The sequence below is a fragment of the Chrysemys picta genome, chromosome 14 (assembly GCF_011386835.1).
Source record: "Chrysemys picta bellii isolate R12L10 chromosome 14, ASM1138683v2, whole genome shotgun sequence".
Taxonomy (NCBI): domain Eukaryota; kingdom Metazoa; phylum Chordata; order Testudines; family Emydidae; genus Chrysemys; species Chrysemys picta.
This window is the reverse complement of record NC_088804.1, coordinates 7,439,984-7,461,413: the sequence shown is the minus strand read 5'-3', so window position 1 is coordinate 7,461,413 and position 21,430 is coordinate 7,439,984. Positions and strand designations below refer to the sequence as shown.

The 21,430-nt window shown below is 54.7% G+C and overlaps 1 protein-coding gene across 4 annotated transcripts in view; it reads left to right on the top strand.

The window, feature by feature from the left end:
- The first annotated feature begins 1,002 nt into the window (after positions 1–1,002).
- The window catches only part of LOC101937999 (adhesion G-protein coupled receptor G1-like), a 37,422-nt gene continuing 16,994 nt past the window's right edge, over positions 1,003–21,430 (top strand). Inside the window, exon 1 of one of the 4 annotated variants that reach the window (XM_065566862.1) lies at positions 1,003–1,157. The gene's annotated coding sequence lies outside the window, so the exon portion shown is untranslated. The other 3 variants (XM_065566864.1, XM_065566861.1, XM_065566863.1) reach the window with 3 other exon arrangements.

The following is a 21,430-nucleotide window of genomic DNA, read 5'->3' as shown; positions in this document are numbered from 1 at the left end:
GTCTATTAATTCAAGTTCTACTAGCCCTGGGCTGACACTGCAGTGCAGACATACACCAAATAGCCTTAAAAATGGATGACCCCCAGCCAGAGCAGCTATGGTTTAACACCAGCAGGACCTTGGTGTGGACAAGGCCAATAAGGACGCTGTGGATTTTCGATTTTGTTCTAGCTGTTGTTATCTGAGGCAGGTGGGAAGCTAGACAAGAGCCAATCAATCTGTAATAATATCAGTCATTTGCATATTAATTCCCATCCTTTCTATACTTCTCACTGACTTGTTAACAGAGCCGTCCTCTCCTTCCCCTCCTGCCTGGGCCTCACACCAGGGTGCAGTTATCAAGCCATCCATTTCAGTAATGATAAGCAGTGCATTAAACACTAGTGCATTAAACCTCAGGGGACGGTGAATACTGGGGAGGGAGAGATATGAGGTACCGTCAGTGTCTCTCTGGCATGTGTGTAGGGGTCTGAGGGTGCCTGTGTGTGTAGGGGGGTGTAAGGTGTGTGCATGTATAGGGGTGCCTGTGTGTGCGTGTCGGGGTCTGAGGATGGCTCTGTGTGTGTGTGTAGGGATGTAAGGGTGCCAGTTGTGTGTCTGTGTGTAGGGGTGTAATGAAGTGGGGGTGCGTGCAGGACCCTCTGGCTTCCCCAGAAACCTGCCTGGGCGGACTCGCTGTGGGAAGCACACGGAGGAGCATATGCTGAATGCTCCAAGGTCAGACCGAGAAAGGTGAAGCCGTGTGAGCTTCTTGCCCTGAAGACGGTCTGCTCCAAGGGAGAGGAGACGCCCCAAAGTCCTGACTGGCTTTGTGGGGAGCAGTTCCAGAGCATTGCCCGGGGACTCCGTGACAAGGGGTCATCTGAGAGTGCCTGTGTGTGTGTGTGTACGGTGTTTGGGTAGGAGAATGCCTGTGTGTGGGTGTAGGGTGTTCGGGTAGGAGAGTGCCTGTGTGTGGGTGTAGGGTGTTTGGGTAGGAGGGTGCCTGTGTGTGTAGGAGGTGTGACAGTGCCTGTGTATGTGACAGTCTCTCCGTGCAGTGGGAGCCGCTGAGGGCTCAGGGTGGCAGGCAACCAGCCAGCTCCGAGTCCCGCCTGTCCTTCAGACACGCCAACCCCCTGAAGACAATAGCACAGACATTGGGTTGTTTTGGGCTGGTGAGTTGCTTGTTGGCTAGTTGCTTGTTGCAAGGGGCGGAGAGAGTCGGGTGCCCAGCGCCCCCCAGCCCCAGCCCGGGATCCGGTCACACCGTGTTGGGTTCCCAGGCCCGGCTTGTTTGGCAATGGGGGGAGCGGACAGTCGGGGCGGTTAGTTCCCCGGTGAGTTGGGCTTTCCAAGCCCCGCCCGGCCGCCGCGCTGGGGGGGGGGGGGGGGGGGAAGGACTCGCACTCCCGGGCGGCTCCCGGGACAGCGCAGGTGAAGCCGAGACGCTCCGAGCTGCCCCAGGGCGGGTAGCGGGAGTGCGCGGCGCAGAGCCGGGCGCGGAGCCCCCAGCCCGCTGCGGAGCCGCCGGTGCAGCCGCAGCGCCCGAAGCCGCCGCCCCGCGCGCCCGGCTCCCCGCGGGGGCTGCAGGCTGCTTCCTCCCCCGGCCGGGCGCGGGACCTCAGTCCCGGTCCTCGCTCGCCTCCGCCGGAGACTCCCCGCCGCGCTGCTCCCACCGCCCGCAGCGCCCCTCGCCGGAGCACAGGTACCGGCTCTGCCGCCCCTCCGCGGTCCGGCCGGGCCAGGGGGCGGGGGCGCCAGCGATCGGGGGCTGGGGGTTGGTTAGCGGGGGGCGGGGGGGTGCAGCGATCAAGACGCTAAATAAGGCGGCGCCAATCCCCCGGGACTCTTCCCTTGTGCCCGTGTGGACGCACTGGGCAGGCCAGGGCTGGGCTCTCGCATTGCCCCCCGGAGCCGTGTGGGGGGCTGCACCGCTCACCTGGGCCGAGGCGGGGCTGGTGAATCCCTTAGGAAGAGGCAGGAGTGTGTTTGCCTGGCAGAGGTGGGCAGCGCTTGGCACGGGGCGAGGGAATTGCCCTTTCAATCCCCAGGTGCCCGCCTGGGGAACAGCTGGCCCGCCCTTGATTGCAGCCAAAGGACGCTGCACCCAGGGGACTCGGCCGCCTGCAGGACTCTCTCATGAGGGGGCTGGCCGGGAAGGGGGCTAAAGTCCCACTTCTTTGAGCTGCGCTGCTGTGAAACTAGGAAAGGGGGAATTTCCTTCCCCTGTAGGGCTGAGTGCAGGGTCACTGCATTTCAACTCTGAACAGAGCCCACTGCACTCCGCTGGTCTCTGTTCGCACCAGAGCAGCTCCTGTCACCCCCAGTAACACATGAACAACATCAGCTGACGTTGGGCCAAATCTTGGTACCTTACGCAGGGGTACTCATGTAAAACGAACAGGCTGGGGCCAGGTGTGGCTTTGATCCCTCAGGAAGGACGTGAGTTTTAAGGCGCACCTGGCTATGTGGTTGTATGGGTATTTTTCAGCCTGGAGTGGGGTTTTGGTCAGAAATGTTTTGATGGCTCTGGGACTGGCAGGCTACTGGTGAGCAACTCCAGAGATCACAGAGGAGTCTTCACAGGGTATGTCTACACTGCCCTTGGGAGCGCGCCTGGCTCGGGCTAGCTTTGTCTGAGCTCCCGGGCTAGCCTGAGTTTCTCCTGGAGCTGCAATGTCCACACCCTTATCTTTAGCACACTAGCTCGAGTAAAGACTGTGTGCTCTGCTTTTCCAGTCAGCAGGAGCTAGAGGATAAGGGGTTCAAGCTGGGGGGGGGGGTAACTTCCTTTGGGGGTTTGTATTAAAAAATCCAGAACGTTGCCAGCCCCGGGGTGTATGACAATGTGCTGCGCGTGGCTCGGGTTAGGATGCAAGGACAGTTCGGTGTGAGAGTGACTCAGTGTGTTTTTCCCATTTAAAGCTGTTTGTTGCCCATGCCTGCTGGAGCTGTCTGGCCAGCCCCTGGGAGCCCCCCAGCTAAGGGTGGGATGAATTCCATTGCCATTAAACAGCAAATCCTCCAACTGCCCCCCACACCTACAGCTGCTCAACGCAGTTGAGCTAAAGGAACCTCGAAAAACTTCCCGTAGCAGCAGGGTAGGGCTCAGCTGTGTGAGCAACTGTTGGTCTGCGGACAAGGCAGGCCGGTATGGATAACCCGGCCTGGGGGCTGTCAAGGAGCATTAGGCAGTAGCTTCATTCCCGCTAGGGCCGAGCAATCACTTTAGCCACTGATCCAGCCACACAAGGTCTGAGTGCAGAGCCTAGTCCAGTGTTTTTCAGCCTTTTTTCATTTGCAGCCCCCTAAAAAGTTTTGAGTGGAGGTGCGGATTCCTGTGGAAATCTTAAACCACTGGCCTAGTCCCAGCAAGTCAGTCTTTTCCCCTGCCAGGGGCCCTTCCATCGCTTGTCCCTATGACCCTATAGCCGGTTCACCTCAGCAGACATAGTCTGGTGGTGTTGGACCGTGTTGAACTGCCCGGCGGTGCCAGCCCTGAAGAGATCTGCACTCTGAGGATTCACTGAACTTCTGGGCTCACCCACCCCTGCATTTTAACAAGGAGAACTGCATCTGCCCCTCCTAGTACCACCTCAAGTGAGGTCTACTCGGCCTTCCCTCGCAGAACCACGGACACCCCAGAGAACATGTGCTCTCCCAAGGGATGCCTAGTGTGGATTTCAGATCGTGCCAGCTGGCTCCGGCTGGTTCCAGCTAGCAGTTAGGATTTGTCCAGAGCAACAAGTGCTTTGATCTGCTGGTTGCTGATCTTCCAGCAGAAGCCACAAGAAACCAGTTAGAATCCTCGGAGAGGTTCCTGCAATGACCGCTAGGCATAGGTCTCTGCTCCAAATCTCTGCCTTGAAGGGACATAGCTGGAGTTTGCACTGTTGTATCTGTGTTGATGACAGGATATTAGAGACACAAGGTGGGTGAGGTAATAGCTTTTATTGGACTGACTTCTGTTGGTGAGAGAGACCTGAAGAAGAGCGCTATGTAAGCTCGAAAGTCTGTCTCTTTCACCACCAGAAGATGGTCCAATAAAAGATATCACCTCGCCCACCTTGTCTCTCTAATGTCTGGAATTTGTGTATTTCCTGTCCTGTACACCGCAGTGCCCTGCTAGACACATCTGCAATGCACTGAGAGCCACTTGCGTTTCTGTAGCCCCACAGACCCGGGAGGGGACAGAACCCTCGGAGATGGGAGCTGGAACGCCTGAGGCAGCGTGCTGGGTGGGAATTTTGCGCTGACACTTTCTGGCCCTGCACTGTCTATGCGGCTCTGATTTGTAGCACTCGCCCAAATCAGGCTGTGATGATAAATGTTACATATTTGATTGCTGTCCAAATCTTAATCCAGCGATTTGGAGAGAGGGGAGTGGGCAAAGGGTGGGGAGGGAGGAAATCGGAAAGTGACAGGTTTGTAAACAGCAGCAGTAGTGGTGGGAAAGGGGATCTCTGCCGGTGCTTTAAAGCCGTAGTGGTGTAAGGGTGAGTGCAGTTCCCAGCACGGATGTGTTTTTGATGGAGGCGGTTTTCCTAGCTGTGATAGCAGCCGTCCCTCTCAGTGAAACAGCCCAGGGGGCTGCTACAGGACTACTGAGTCCAACCTAAGGGTGAGATGGGAGCTCGGACTCCGTGGCTGTTCTGTTGAGCCCACCAAGGGAACTAATTGGTGCCGGTATGGGTGGTGGTTTCATCATATGGACACCTGCTCCCGCCTAACCAGACCGAGACCCACCAACTCATTTCCCAGCAGCTCCAAAGCAGCTGTTACACATTACAAACGTAGATGAAAGGTTCTGCCATCCCCCTTTTCAGGCTGGCATCTTAAAACCATGGTTTGGGTGGAGGGAAAGAGTGCAAAAGGCATACCAATGAGAACGGGAAAGTCATGACACACAGTGCTGGAATGAATGCTAGGTTGTGTGTCATGGGAAATGATGGGGAAAGCCAAATACAAACCCTTTGTTTTAGAAAGGCTTACGGCTGTTTATTAACAATTAACGAATAGGTCATGACCATTCACCACCCCCCTGCTGTACTGCCCAGAACCCGGGCTGAGCCCGAGTACAAGACATTTGTAGAGGAGGCTGGTGAAGTGTGTGGGTGACAAAGCACTAACGGAGCCCAAGGAGTCGTTCCCCTGGCACAAGGCAGCCGTAAAGCCGGCCAGAGGAAGATCACCCCATTGGACGGGGATCCCACAGAGCCAGCATAGCAACTCCTCTGCCACACCCCTTCCTGGCTGTTGGCTTAGGGAGTGTGGCTGGGCGTGGACAGAGCTTCCCAGGACCCCGCCTGTCCCCAGCTTCCATAACAGGCCCTTGGAGTCACTGGCAGCCAGCGTAAGCGACAGCAGGCATGAGACTGCTCTGATTGGTGCTGGGGACTGGACCGGCACACAGGCAAGGCGGCCCAGGATCGGGGGCTATCTCAAAGCCATCTTTGCCCCCACCCCATCCCAATGTGCACACCAGGGTTGAGATTGTGTGCACAGAAGGTGAAGCCCCATGGAGCTTGGGGATGAAGCTGGCTTTAAGACACTTCGGTGACCTCAGGATTTGGGGCTACTTCAGGGACTTAAATTACTTTCCAGGATAAACTAGAATACCACTGCGGGTGCTCCAATCCACAGCAGCCTCCCGCGGGTGGCTCTGTAGTCCTGAATAGCCCAGAGCCTTCACATGGGATGTGCTAAGGACACGTTCCCTCCTGCCTCCACCACTCTGCCCCAGGTCAGGGTGGGGGTGCACTGGTCTGTGAGGGGGGCACTCTGGGGTGCACTGGCAGTGGGTGCAGGTCACAACAGGGTGCAGTGGTCTGTGTGAGTGGGACGCTCTGGAGTGGAATAGCAGGGGGGTGCAGGTCAGGGTGAATTTTCTCCCTGCCCCTTGTAGCATAGTTCCTACCTCTATACATTGCTGGGAATCTGTCCCTGGGTCCCAGGCTGAGGATCAGGGCCCATGACTCATTGGAAAAAATCCCTAAGTGGCCTAGGTTTGGTCACTGCAGTCCTAGTATGGCAGACACCCAGCCTCACCTGTTATGGATCCCAAGGGACAACCAATCCCCCACCCCTCAACAAAATCCCAAGAATGTATGCCAAGCGCTGCCTTTCCCTTTCCAGGGGAGAGCACAAAGGCTTTTGTGAGGTCTGATGCATGGCCCCAGGTTGTGTGACTCACTCCATGCTCTGCTGGACTTGGCAGGTTGCCGATTGCACTTGGGTGTCACATGAGTTTATGCCATCCCCTAGGAATTCTGCATTCATTGAAATGCCACAAACATTCAGGCAGCCGTGATCAGACTACAAAGGAGTCTATAAAGCACAGTGAGGCTGCTTTACCCAGCCCAGGAACATTTCCAAGGTCTGTCTTTGCACACAATGCTGCCAGCTCTCTCAGGACTTCCAAAGTAGATTCTGCATTCCCATGGCCTGCTTTTACCCCTGTATTGTGCCATGGACTTCCACGGCATTTTCCTTGATTGACATGCATTCAACTGAGAGCAGGATCAGACCCTTTATAAGGAGGCAGAGACTCAGCTGACATTGCCCTGTGTTTGCCACACCTGTGACTCCTAGGATCAGAATAATGTGTCTTATGCCTCGCAGGAGGGGAGTGGGGAGAGAGGCCCAGCCAGGAGTCAGCAGGGACAAAGAGGACAGTGGGGCTTGTTCCATAATGAGTTTCACACTTCTAAATTGTTGACCTATTCAGGCACTTAAAGAGGGATTGTCTGCAAGGATCTGTGGGCATGATGCTAATACTTAACATCTCTCCTCCCAAGAGCTCAAAGCCCTTTATGTTATCCCTGTCTTATACAGGACTGCATCTGAGACACAGAGAGCTTAATGTGTTTTGCTGAACACCACCCAACAAGTCAATGACCAAGCTGGGAATAGATCCCAGATCTCCAGGCTCCCAGCACTAGCCCCTGTACCATCCAGAACCTCTGCCTTTTTTGCTTTTTCCCGCCTGTTCACTGGCACCCATAGGTGAATGTCACTCCACAGCTGTCGTAACACTCAGTGACTGGTGTTTATCTTGCACCTTGTATCTGGAGATCTCAAAGCAGCCAACAAAGTGATTACAGTGTGTGTGTGTGAAAACATTGTGTGCGTGTCTGGATCACTTTACCCCATCCTGCCGTCCCACCGCATCCCCCTACGGAAATGCGCCACTAGAGAGGAGGGCAGCAGCAGCAGTTTAAAAGCATGCTGTCACGCTGTCTGGAGCGGTTCATGCCGTGAGTGCCAACCTCAGGGCCGACACCACAAACTGGTGGTATGTTTTATAGTTAGATATCACCAAACCAGTAACCAATATGACCACCTGAATCACTGTAACAGTCTGGCCAAGGAATCAGACACAGTACTCTTGGGCACTGCAGTCTGTCTTTGCCACCCAGACAAGCTGGACTGCATGATAAACAGTCACTTACTCAAAAGTCACAAAATATTCACTTTGCTCCCAGTCCCAAGAGACCAGTCATCTTACCCCAGGTTGGTTTGTACCTTACAGCTCACACTAAAGACAATGCTGGTAGCCAAGTCTATAGTACACTAACTAGGAAAAAGAAATGAGTTATTTACAGGTTAGAGCAGGCAGCTTATGAGTACAGGTGAGCTACACTCTATGGTTCCAAAAGATGACCGAGATGAAGTCATCTGTCCACTGAATGCCTTTTAGGGCTAACCCAGCTCGACCCTGGGGATCTCTGCTTTTATTTCCTAGCTTCAGCCCGATAAGAGTACAAACCTCAAAGAGATACGTTTCTTCTTCTCTATATTTCTTTCCCCCAGAGCTCAAACCAATGGGATGAGAGTTCCTGCACGTAACTTCTTCATGGGTGGATGGGGCAATCAAAGTTTTTGTCCTACAATGGAACCATTTAGTCTTGATGGTCCTTCTTGAGGGGCAGGGGGAACCACTCTTCCTGCCTACGTTCAGTTCAGACCAGGCACTTGTACAATTATAAAGCAAAAACTACATATTACCTTGTAGCACAGGACACAGACATTACAGGTAAGATTAATGCATGCCACAACTTATCGTGTTTATTGTTTAGACTCATCTTTACAAATCTAACGCCTACCTTGAACAATACTAACATGCAGGTGAGCTGGTCTGGTTTCCAGCTATGAATTTGTAAGTGCTCAGCTGAAACCTACAGCCTTGCAAGAGCTGGCACCTGATTTACCAGCATCATGCATGCATCAGCACTTCACATCTGTCTAGGCTAGGTGGAAGAGTACTGTAACCCGTTGACACCACAGGAGAATTTTAGGTAGAGAGAAGACACGAGCTGGAACGTGGACAGTCCACCAAGGCAAAGCATCATGGTATCTTTCACAACCATGAGTGACCCAGATGAAGACCGTATCTGCCCTCAATGCTATATTATGGTCTCATTTCAACTCTGACTGTGAGAGTAAGGTGCCCTCTCAGCACTGCTGCCCACAGCACCTGGGTTTTCCATGGAAGTCTCCTATTGAGGTGGGTAGCTGGACCCTCTTGTCTTTTAGGAGATCTCTTGACAGCACCACCCAAGTCTCAAAGCACAGTGAGTACTGGTCACCTTCTAGTCCCTTTAATACTACCGTGTTTTATGCCACAGGCATGCCTCTTGGTTCTTTCTCTGCCCTGCTGGTCAGACCATGGGCAGTCTAATCCTGTTGTTCAATTCTGAAAAGATAGCAGGAGAGTAGATATCAGGCTGAGTGCTATGGTACGTTGGAGCAAGCTGAACTCAGCAGGACAGCTCGGCGTTTGGTGTGTAGGAAGCCAAAGGCGAGGGACATTGAGGCACTGACGATGCATGCGCAGCCTCTAACCTCAGTGGATGGTTCTCAGAAATAGGATTGCAAAATGCAACCAGGACAGTGTGGTGAGCATTGCCAGGCACTGACTGGCCGGCCTTGTGACGTTATTTCCAGCTACCCAACTTCAGAGCCACGGGTAAGGCAGTGTCCAGTGGGGAGATGTACCAGTGGGTCAGCTCCCCAGGCCCAGTAGAAATATGCACCAATGTGATTGATACCTCCTCTTTAGTATCTTAGCAACATCTTGGCCATGGTCACTGCCGAATCCAACATTCAACTCCTGACCCTGCAGGGCTGAAAATGTTTCTATTGCTGCCTGTTAAACTCTGATCTGTTCATGTGGCCACAGCATCACAGACACGCAGCTAAGCATATGGGCTGAGGTGCTATTATTGTTTGTTTTGCAACTCTGAGAAGAAGATACAAATGTGCTTCCAAACCACACAGCAAGCCCTGCGTATCTGCAGGGAGCAACTTCCTGCTCTGGCTCAGAGAAAACACACTTCATGAACGAGAAGATGGAAGAGTCAGAGACGGAATAAGTAGGTTGGCCAGGCTTTCCCCGACTACTGTACTGTCTATTGAGTGAGGCAACAACATCAGCACAGGAGGATGTCAAACCCTGACAGTTAATTAGCGATATTATATTATTTATATTGTGGGAGAGTTTAGAGACCAGCACCCCAGGGTGCCAGGTCCTGTACATACGCACAGTAGGAGGCAGCTCCAGCCCAAAGAGCATACAATCGGAGACCGACAGAGGGCGGCCGTACGATCATCCCCATTTTACAGATCTTGACGCTCAGAGAAATCAAGGGACTTGTCCACGGTTACATAGGGAGCTTGTGACAGAGCCAGGAACTAGACCCTCGTCTACTGCCTTAACCTAACCTCTGGCAAGCCACAGGATCACTCATCTGAAATAGCAATCGGTCCGGAAAGCTTGAGGAGTCGTGGCCACGAACCCATCTCCTTTACGGTCCATTTATAGCCCTTGCAGAAGCTACAGCCTTTCCGGTTCATTGAGCAAAATGCTGCAAAGGCCCACATGCAAAACAGGCTCAACCAGTGTCGCATTTTTAGCCAACCCAGCTAGAACATTTTAGGAAATGAGCAGTCGAAACCTTCAGCACCCAGACAATGGCTCTTACCAAACAGTCTTCCTGAAAAGCCACAAATGCCGATAACTGTCTGCGTCTAGACTTCCCTCTTCCACGGTCTACAGCTCACAAGGTGAGGTTAGCGATCGGTTATTTCCTCACCCTGCTTTCTCATTCCGAGTCAGCGAATTTAGTGGCCTGAGCCAGCCCCCAGCAAAGTCAGAGGGGGTCTTTGCATTGACTACAATGAGAGTTCAGCCCCCTGTGCAGTCATGTCTAATCTTTTTTCCTTTCAGTAAAAATCAGACTGTAGGACTGATCGGTTCAGTTTGTATACCATTACCCATAATGCATCATGCGTGAGGTTTCTTTGAAGCCAGTATTAGTGATATTGGGTATTTAATAGAAGATAGAGCTGGCTGAAGACTGGAAAAATGTTTGGCAAATCTTAGAGTTTCCATTCAGCTCAGCTGTATTCAAATCCTTTAGTGATGGCAAATACACAATGCTCCGAAACCATTCTCCATGATTCAGACGAATGATTGTGTATTCAGCCCACTTGCGACTCAGACGGCCCGTTCTGCAACTGCCAACATTATGAATAATGCGCGAATTGCCATTTGTTCATGTTTTTGAGTTGTTTGCACATTGGCAAAAACACTTCGCGAAGGCAAAAATTCAGTAAGCAAAATCAGCCAAGAGACTCTGACCAGCCCTACTAGCGTGTTTTATCTCAGACAGGAGGAAGCAATAGTGGGACTTGCCTCTCCCTCATTTACAGGGTAAGCCAGGCTCTCAAAGGGCTTCAAACTCGAGTGAAAGTAGCTCCCCAGCCCCATTATGGGGCAGGTCAGATATTATCTCCATTTTACAGATAGGGAAATTGAGGCAAAGAACGTTGACATATTTTTCAAAAGGTTACGGAGCAGGCGAAGCAGGGAACAGAACCTAGGTCTTCTCACTGCCAGTCATGTACTTAAGATATAAGACCATCCTTCTCCTCCATAGGGAAAAAAAAAAATCAAATAAGTGAAACACACCTTCCAACAGCATCGCTAACCCCACATTTAAACAGCATGAGCTTTTGAAAAATGCGGCGTTCTTTTGATATGCCTCCTGGTTTTTGAGCCTTTTGCATTCATGTTTCTGAGCTTTTCTCCATCACCACCAGGGCGCAACACTTACATTCTATGTAGTCTCGTGTAGTCAGCCTTACTTCAGGAGCTGCGGCTTTAAGAAAATGACTTAGTATCAGGAGAGCTGGTAACATGGTGCCAACATACTGCTAACCGTGGTGTGCCCTCTTGGGTGTAAGTCCAATTTCACTGACACTGTGAGACTGTTGACACCTATACTGGTGTTAGTGAGGACAGAATCAGGCCCACTTTGTTTCTGGTAGCTGGCATCCTGCATTTGCTGCAGATAGCTCTAGCCTGGAGCTTTACAAAGTACCAGCCATCTAGGACCCTTCCTCATGCGGAGTAGTCCCGTACTCCATACCGATTTCAGGTACCCCTATGCAAAAGGCTGTATATTGAGGGCCAAAGTGGGCTCAGGGTGGTGCAGACCCTGGGCTGGAGGTCTCTTGGTATGAGTTAGGGGGCAGACTCATGAGCCCTGCTGCCGCCTGACCCCAGGATCCCAGCCCGTTACAGGGCTGCTTTTGCAGTGCAGGGCTTCTGCCGTCGGGGGCAGGAAGGCAGGGAGGGAGGTGCTCCATCCGAGCCTGCATCCCCTTTGGTTACTTAATGCCCCTGAGACCCATCTGTACTCGGTTTGTGACTAAGCAGGAACTTTTCTGCGCTATTGTTCTCAATCCAGCCCATTGAAGTAACTGAATAGCAGGCCTTGAGGTGGGTTCTAAATATACCACAAGGCCCATTCCTAACTGCAGCCTGGGGGAGATAAGGCTGTTTGCGCTGCCAGGGAGGAGGAAGAGGCTGCGGGTTGGCGTCTCAGGATACAAGGATACAGAAAACGACCCAGTTTGGCCTTGCGGATCCTGTGGGCAGGAAGGATCTGCCTGGCCCCAGGAGATAGTGGCAGGCTCAGGCGGGTTGTCAGATCTCAGGCTGATTAGACACTGGGCGTCTGCGATGAATTTCTAAGAACAGGAAAGCTCCGGGGAGAGGGGAACACCAGACCGTTGGCACTCCCATGCGAGACCGCACAGCCCGGCATCTGACTAATCTCTATCTCGCTAATGCCAGCCTGTGCAGCTGGTGCATCGGGGCCTTGTGACTACACTGATCCAAAGGGAGAGCCCAGCCCAGTCCGAGGGAGGGGCCAGGCTCTGGGGCAGAAACAGCCAGACAACCTTAAGCCTGCCTCCACTAGCAAAACTCAGGCCTGCACCGGTAAACCTCCCCCACGTCTCACCAGGCTCAGACGCCGGAGCCTTGGCAAGACACCTGAGCTCTGCCTCTAGCAGCGCTTTGCGCCACTGCCGCTGTCAGCGGAGCTGTGTGGGGCGCAATGCTGGGCCTGATTTTTGCTAGCACGGATGCATCATCCGAGAGCAGCAGTGAGAGGAGAGCAGCAACCACCAGACAACTCTAGGGCACAGCAAGGGGCGAGCAGCGAGCTGGGGCCAGCCCAGCCCTAGGACAGCAGCCAGGCCTCTTATTAATTTGTATTCCCATAGCGCCTAGGAGTCATGGACCAGGACCTGTAGTGCAGCGAGGGGAGAGCCCAGCCCTAGAGAGCAGCAGGGGCGGGGTGGGAAGGAGAGCCCAGCGCCAGCCAGCTGTGGACAGCAGCAGCAATATAAGAAGAGCACAGCATCGAGGTAGCAGCTGCCCGACAGCCCTAGAGAGCTGCTGGGGGATGACTCACAAACCACCCCGTGGAGCAGTTTTCAGGTTTAGTTGGTGCTGAGGGCTGTCACCACCCTGTGATGCTCCGCACCTCTCCTCTGCTGTTCCACATGCCTGCCCTGGTCCCCTATTGCCCTGCACACCATGTCCCCATTTACACCTTTGCAAAGGGGGTGTGAATCGCTTCCAGTCTGACCTGGGAGCCTGTTTGCAGCCCTGTTGTGTTGGCGTGAGCGATTGCACGAGGTGCGGGGTGATGCCGAAGAGCCTGCTGAGCTGTGCGGCTGCACAATCTGGTCAGAGGGATCCCAGCTGTGTTTCAGAGGCCTACGCTGCAGCCAAGCAAGCAAAATCTTGGCGCCTCTGTCCCCTCTGGGCTCTCCCTGGTGCAGAAGCCCAGAGCCACCCCACAAAAGCCCAGCACTATCTGTTCTTGGGGAGCCCTGCAGGTCAGCATCCAGGTGGCCTGAGAGGTGCTGCTGGGTGAGCAGCACCCTGTGGACCGGATTCCCAGGGCCCCTTTGTGCCAAGCAGCTGCTGGGCAGGCCCAAGGACCCCCCTTGCACAGAGCCCCTCAAGGTTCACAGAGTTGTGGGCAGGGAGAGGGATGGCCAGCTGGGCCATTGGCATGCCGAGCATGTCTGCACCCAGCTGAAGCCCCGTGGAGCAGGGCCAAACCAGCCCCTGGACAGAGGAGGTGCAAGCGCAGCGATGGCCCTGCCCCGGGTGAGGAACGGCCCCTGCAGAGAAACTGGGGTAGGAGAGAACATAGGACACAGAGGGCAAGAGAGCGGAAGCAGAGGAGAGCTAGCCAGTCCCTTTCTTTGGTAAGCGGAGCTGGGGTTTGCAAGCAGCCACGAGCCAGGCATTCAGGGGGCTGCCAATCCAGAGCTGTTCCCACAACGCCCGAGCCTTTGCTTTGTGTCACAGGGCAGCCTTGGCACCCCTACACGCTGGTGTCAGCAACCGTTCGATTTTAGTGATGCCCAGCAGGGTGAATTTAGTCCCTAGAGCCCCAGCACAGCATCCGAAGAAGTGGGTGAGAGCCTCCTATGAGAGCACCAGAGGTCTGGCTGCCCCTCCCTGCAGCTCCTCTATTTCAGGATGACCAGTGCTCGCAGGATGTAGGCTGCCTCTGAAAACACCACGGCGTATTCTTCCCCATCTGTCTTGTGACTCTATGGGCCTGCGTGGGAAAAGCTCCCCAAGAGAAGCAAAGCTGCCCAAATCCACCGCTGTCTTGCCAGTGCCCTGGAACGAGATCCATTTCCGACCCATTCCCATGTGGTGGTTTCAGTCGTCCGGCAGAGGTGAGCAGAGCCCCGGTGGCAGGAGAGAAGGGTTTGGAGATGGCATGAAGGAGTCAGTCTGTGCACCCAGGGCGAAGAGTGCCAACCTGGAGCACCCCTGTAAGTAGTTGCTTAAATAAGGAGTGAACTTAATTTAAAAAGAAAGGAGCCCACTCCTGATATGACCTAGCGTGCAGTACATGAAACAAGGAAAAGCTAAAGGTAAACGCCTGTGTCCCCGGTGAATCAGATTTGATTGGTGCCTCAAAAAAGGAGTGGGGATTGGGGTGGCGAAGGCACACGCTCAGGGGAAAATGCACCCCTTCCCGGGGACTAAACGCTACCTGTGCTTCCCACCGAGAATCTCCACTTGAGGCAGCAGCGGTCAGCATGCAAATTCTCAAGGTTTTATTTATTATACAGAGCTGCGGGCAGCCCTTCACTCTTCAGCCTGGCACCACCTGTAGGGGTGGCACCACCTGGCAGGGGAGCCCAGCACCGCCCATTGCTCATCATTCCGGCAGGGAGTGAGGGCAAGGAGCTGCCGTGCAAGGGCTAATGTCCTGCCTTCAAGTGGCTTTGTCCTGGAGCCCAGCCTGGCAGTGCCATGCGTGTACACACACCGCAAACAACCCCATCCTGACCGTTCTGGAATCAGCCCAGTGGACTTCGGAGGGGTTCACCCGTAGCTCTGCTGAAAGACGGGGCCTCGGAGGGAGGGAGCGGAAGAGAAGCTCTGAGCTGGACGGGTCTCTGAGGCACAGCTCATTTTCTGGGCGTTGCACTGCAGAACATCTCGCCCACCACAGGGCGGGCTTCAACACCAGCCTCCCCACACTTCACACCCAGGCCACGATGCCAGCAGGGACCAGAAGTCACAGGATCACTGAGGCCTGGGATGTGGCTACAAACTACAAGACTCACAGCCCTGTTGCAGCGCTCGAGCCGCTTGAATCCAAACCACATTTACATACCGTGCACCAAGGGCCACTTGGTGGTTTCCTCCCCTCAGCTGGGGCCCTGCCCTTATTTACACCTCACAGCCCTCACGAATTAGCATCTGTAGCAAACTGTGTGATCTGCACCCTCAAGAGGAGGAAAGAGAGGCCAATGAGTCCCAAAACTATAACTGCTCTGTGTCATCACCAACCACCCCTTCACAAAGCCAAGCGCCGGAGCCTGGAAGTCCTGGATCGCCCAGGAAACCAAGTCTCCTGGATATCACTGCCAGGGGGTCAGGACTGAGCATATCATGACAGAGCTCCTGTAACATGGCGTGCCCTCACCGCCGCGGCACCTCCTGCTGGTTACCTCGGGAATTAGCTCATCCCAGCCTCAGAGCGCCTCCTGCTGGCCGGTGTCTCCCTACCGCTACCTGCTTCCTTTCCTCCTCCACCACTGTAGTTCAGGCCCCGCATCCCTCCCAGCCTGTGGTGCCCCTTCTCTTGGGTACTCCCCCTCTGAAAACACCATGGCGTATTCTTCCCCATCTGTCTTGTGACTATGGGCCACTCGTGGTCCTCGCCTACCTGGGGAACCCCAGTCCCCTAAGACCACCTCACCTCAGTGACCCACTGCCAGTCTTCATCTAGCCCCTTTCCTCAGGGGCAAACTGCAGTCTGAAGTGGCCACTCATCATCGGCCAGGGGGTTGGACCTGCTGCCTCTTCCTCCCCGGGCTGCTTCCCCACAGCCCTAGAACCTCCTCCAGCCCTGACAGCAAGGCCTCTGCCTGGGGGCTGGCGCTTCCCCAGCTCCTCCCACCCTTCCCCGGCACTGTGCTGTCTAAAGTACCTTTTTCTCTTTCAGGCAGCCAGATCCATCTCTCTCCGCAACTGGAGAGAGACTACCTGCCTTCTGGCCCTGCAGCCCTTTTATAGAGCCCAGCCTGGCCCTGATTGGCTGCCTCCCAGCCTTTTCTGATTGGCTCTCTGCCCCAGCCATCTCCAAGGGCTGGCTTTTAACCCTTTCAGGGCCGGAGCAGGGTGACTGCCCCGCTATAGTTCCCCACTCCTGGATAACATCATGCATCTCTGGCTATAGCTGATTCCCTTGCAAAGAATCATAGATATGAAGGGCAGGCAAGGACCTTGAGTGGTTCTCAAGTGCAGCTCCCTGCACTGAGGCAGAACCAAGTCATGAGGTCTTGCAACAAACAGCTTTATGGGAAAGCAGTGTCAGCACAGCCCGGGTTCGAGAGAGGGTGAGAAACCGCAGCCACCACCCTGGCTCCCTTTCCCAACATGGTTTCACTTGTGAGGAGCACAAGTGCGTCAGAAACAGGCCAGAATGAGGCTGACGCAGGGCGCGCGAGTGTGTGGAGAAAGGGGAAATGGTGATCGTGCTCCCAAGCCATCTCCCTCCCCAGCTTCAGGGTGTAATGTCTGATACATGGACGCTGCAGTGACCCCCCAAGAGGGCAGCGTGTGAGGACTTCTGGCTTGATGCATTTCCTGAGAGCAGAAACAGCAGCGAGGAAAGTATCTGGGGCGGGGAATGGCACACTGGGGAAACCTGCAGTCAGGTCTAGAACTCACCAGGCTCCTAGCAAGAAAGCAGCTGTGGGGCTGGAGAACAGAGAAGAGGCTGGGGGCCTGAGAGCAAGCTGGGCCAAGCGAGGGGCCATGGAAGGGGCGGTTTTCAAAAGCCCGCCGAACTGGCCTAACTCTGCTCCCACTGAAGCCAATTGCAAGACTCCCATTGACTCCATAAACAACTCTCAGGGAAAGGGTGAGCGTGGTGTTGAATCTTTAGCAAAAACTTCCTTTCTCCCAAATGTTAATTAGGCATTAGAATTAAATAGGCCTCAACAAATACAAAGCATTTTAAACCGCCTAACTAAAACTTCTGGCCCCTTAACTTTCAGCCTCTTGTGTCATCATTTCACTAATTTTCCAGCCACCATCCATAGGCCACGTCTATACCGGGGGAAATTGTGCACTTTTCCCACGTTGCTCGAACCAGTCTGTCTGCACTAGATGTTAGCAATTTGGGGAGTCCTAGTGTAAACGACCACCCACGGGGACAGGATGAAAGACTGGGGGTTTGTCTGCACCGCAAAGAAAAATCCGCGGCTGGCTCCGGCTTCATTGCTGTGTCGATTTCTAGGCTCGGGCTGGAGCCTGAGCTCTGGGATCCTCCCACCCTGCAGGGCCCCGGAGCCGGGGCTCCAGCAATGAAACAGCCCCACAGCCTGAGCCCCGTGAACCTGCGTCTGCTGGCCCAGCCCAGCGGGGGAGTTTCTGTGCTGTGTAGGCATACCCGGCCAGGCAAACGTATATCACCCAGGGAGGGAGAGGGAAATGGAGAGAAAGGAGACAGAGGGCTGGGCTGATTATTAGGTGAGAGAGCAAAGATGAAAGAGGAGAGAGGGCTGGATAGGGTCCGGAGATGTAGAGTCGATGGAAAGGAGTGAAGATTGGGAGTAGGCTGGAAGGGAGGATGGGAGAGGAGAGGAGGACAGAGAAGATTGACAAAGGGGGACACAGAAAGAAGGAGGGAATGTGAGAGGAATGGAGAGAAGGAAATGGGCTTAATTCAGAGTGGAGCAGATTAGCTCTTGCCTCCCCCACAGCCCCTTCTCCTCCCCCAGGAGGCGTGCAGGCCAGCATTCCCTCCTCAGACGCTACTTCAGAGCAGCTGTCAGGCAGCCCTGTTGTCTCACTCCCTGGCGTGTCTGCCAGCTCCTTGGCCCACACGGTGCCAGACAGCGTTGGGCAAAGTGAAACTCGCGCTGCGAGCCAGAGTTTCCAAGCAGCAGCTGCACAGGGGCTCCAGTCACTTTGCTCTGCCGTGCTGATCAATACCCTACTTTCTGGTGTGGTTAGACGATGAAACTGCTCTAAAAATGAACACGCAGGGCCGTGCAGCCTGGAAGTGGAGGTAGCATACAGCAGTAAGCACCCACTCTGGCTTTCAAGCTAAAAGTGCTGGCCCATGGGTGTAGCTGGGCTGGTGTAAAGGAGGCATGCGGCACTGTTAGCATCTTCTGCTCGCATCTGAAGCTGTGAAGACCCCTCCTAGCGCTGCATACTACCAGCCCCTGGCGCATTGTTTGCAGAGCAGCTGCGACAGATAGGGCTCCTAAACTAAGCTTGCATTGGAAACCTCCAGCCACCGTTCCCGCAGCAGCCCGGTGCTTCAGATCTTATTCAAATTGGGAACAGAACCACAAGAGCTGTGCAGTTGACCACACAAGCAAAAACAGGAGCTGCTGAGCTGTCTGGCCCTGAAGCTGAAGTCAGAAAGGGATGGCCAAGAGGCGCATGTCTCATAACTTCTCTACTCTGAGTTTTCTCTCTGGCCTAACCAACCTCTGTTCCTCTTCCCTTTATTCCCCCTTATCTTTATGCTGGATCCATGTTAACAGACTGCAGCCACAGCACAATCGACTCAGACAGAAACCAGCACCTGAGAGCCGGGGTTGAAACCCAAAGACTTGGTTCCCAGGAGCGCAGGCAGCTCTCATCCTTGGAGGAGTAACAGCAGGTCCATGATGCCTGCCAGAGGGCTGACGGGAGCACGTAGGGGCTGGCGATCGGGCTTTGGAAAGCTAGTGCCAGCATCCCAACAGCAGGGAATCCTCAGAGGCTTAAAATCCTGATTCAAGGGAGGTTTTTCCATTAATTTCACTGACGCCAGGATTTCACCCGGAGAGTCTGATTCTAATTTCACTGTCAGTGGCTTTCCCCCAGTTTAACTCAGCTGATTCCAAGGGAGTTTTTACTGATTTACACCTGCGTATGTGAGATCAGAATCACCCCCAGACATTCATAACGGCAGTAAAGAAAAATACAGATATGGTCTTGCCACAGAGTTTTATACTAGTTCTGCAGCAGCACCTGGAAAGGTGTAACCATGGAAACGTGGCCTGGTCTCCTGGGGAAGGAGCAGGTAACAAGGACCCCCCAGGCAGGAGTGGGGGAAGGAATGAACTGTCATTTGAGGGGTGGGGAGAGTTTTGACCAGACTGTTCAATTCTGGAGGCAGGAAATGGAATGTGGCAAGAGAGATTGTGCAGACAAGCTAGTATTGTGGGCAGGGCCCGTCTCTGTACCTGGCACAGCGGGGCCCGGATTCCTGATTGGGGCTGTTAGGATCACTGCAATATAAATAATGAACAAGAGCTGTCACTTCCTTTGCAGGGGCCACGAACCCCGGCCGCACACTCAGCTGAGTTGGTGTGTTGTATGTTTCTCCTCTGGCGTCCTGCTTTCTCTCTCCTCCGCACTCACCCCCTTGTGGGTGACACACACAAAGTGTTGCATATTTCAGTGTGTTAGAACGTAAATGCGCCTGTGTTGGCTGGTTTTATTATCTGAGAGCAGTAGCGTGGGAAGGCTGATCTACAAGTGCAAAGAACTCACTGTGAAATCCTCCAGCCTCAGAGAAGCAGTAGAGTGGAGGAAGAAATCACAGCCCCGAAAGGGCAAACAGACTCCCCCTGCGCTCACACGTGATTGGTCAGCTAGTCCTGCTGGAAAGTTTGGTTAGTTGCTTTAGTGCTGGGTTAACAACCCTTGAGACTGGAGTCGTCCCTTGTAGCCACAGAACAGGTACAACAGGGGCAGTAGCAAACTTCCCTACCGCTCTCCCGCCAGTCTCCATGGCCTCCCTGCTGAGAGACCCTCCAAGGAAACATCACTTATGGGAAAACAGGAATCACCATCCTGGATCAGATCAGTGATTCAACAAGAGCAGACTAGTGGAGAAGGCCACATCCGGCCCAAGGGACCCTCCTGCCCAGCCCCTGAGCTCCTGGCCCGGGAGGCTACCCCCAGCCCTCCCCTGCTGTTCCCCCTCCCCCGCAGCCAGGGCCGGCTCCAGGCACCAGCATTCCAAGCAGGTGCTTGGGGCGGCAATCTGCAAGGGGCGGCAGTCTGTGTTTTTGCCGTCCCAAGCAGCGCGCTGAATTGCCGCCGCAGACGGCGGGGGCAGCCCGTGCGCCGTTAGGGCGACACGCACGTTTCCGCGGCGGCAGCTTCTATGTTCAGCTGCCCACGGCAATTCCGCGGCTGTCTTCCGGCTGAAGACAGAAGCTGCCGCCGAATTGCCGCCGCCGCGGAAACGGGCGTGCTGCCCTAACGTCACACGGACTGCCTCCGCGGTGGCAATTCGGCGCGCTGCTTGGGGTGGCAAAAACAGTAGAGCCGGCCCTGCCCACAGCCTCAGCTCACTCCACCTCCCCTGCGAGGCTCTGGGCGGCGGGGCTGTGAGCTTCTGGGGTAGCGCAGCTGCAGAGCCCGGCCTGACCCAGTCTCTGAGCAGCGTGGCTGTAGCGCCGCCAGCCACCGGTGCTCCAGGCAGTGCAGTAAGGGGGCAGGGAGCAGGGAGGGTTAGATAGAGGACGGGGGAGTTCGGGGTGGTGGTCAGGGGGCGGGGGTGTGGATAGGGTTCCGGGCGGTCAGAGGGTGGGGAACAGGGGGGTTGGATGGGGCAGAGGTCCCGGGGCGGGGCAGTCAGGAATGAGAGGAGGGGTTGGATGGGGCAGTAAGGGGCAGGGGTTCTGGGGGCGGTCAGGGAGAAGGGGTGGTTGGATGCGGCAGGTGTCCCAGGGGGGTGGCGTCAGGGAACAGGGGGGTTGGATGGGGCAGGAGTCCCGGGGGGGGGGGGGGGGGACCAGACCCCTTCCCCAACCGGCCCTCCATACAATTTCTGAAATCTGATGTGGCCCTCAGGCCAAAAAGTTTGCCCATCCCAGTCCTATAGGCGAACTCCCATCTGCACACTAGCATGGCTAAAAATAGCAATGCAGATACATACAAGCACACCAGGGACCCTGGTTTCCTACTCACATTGCTGAAACCCACGCTGCTATTGTTAGCCACGACAGCGCGGGTATATCTGCTGGAGCAGCCTCGCTGCTTTGATTTCATGATAGACTTATCCTCTGGCAAGGGCCAGTCCCACTTGCTTCCGAGGAAGGAGCCAAAACCCGGTGTTGGAATATTGTGGACTGACCTGCGCAGAGGGGCAGTTACTGTCCGTTGCAGCGATGGGTTTTGCAATGTGGACACCTGTCGTTTAGGAGCTGGATCCAGACCAGTAGTTCTTTCCGCACAGGCCACTGAACAGCTATCAGAACATTCTGTTCTTTCCTTGTGCTGGATTTCACCTCGTTATAATTTCAGCAGCGCCGCGAATGAAAATGGGAGGAAGGAAAGATAGGAGCGAGCCAGGAATCAGATGTAATGCAGCGGAATGGTTATAGAAAAACAGCTGGGGCAGACCTGCTGGCTGTAGAAGCAGGGGTTGAACTAGAGCAGGGTTTCTCACTCTGTGAAGTGCGACCCGAAATGGGATCGCTAGAATGTATCAAAACTTTGTGGGGCAGGCTGGGCTCAGTTCCCCACTCTGGACATTGTGACCTGGTGCATGGGCAGGGCCAGCTCCAGGCACTAGCCTGGCAAGCA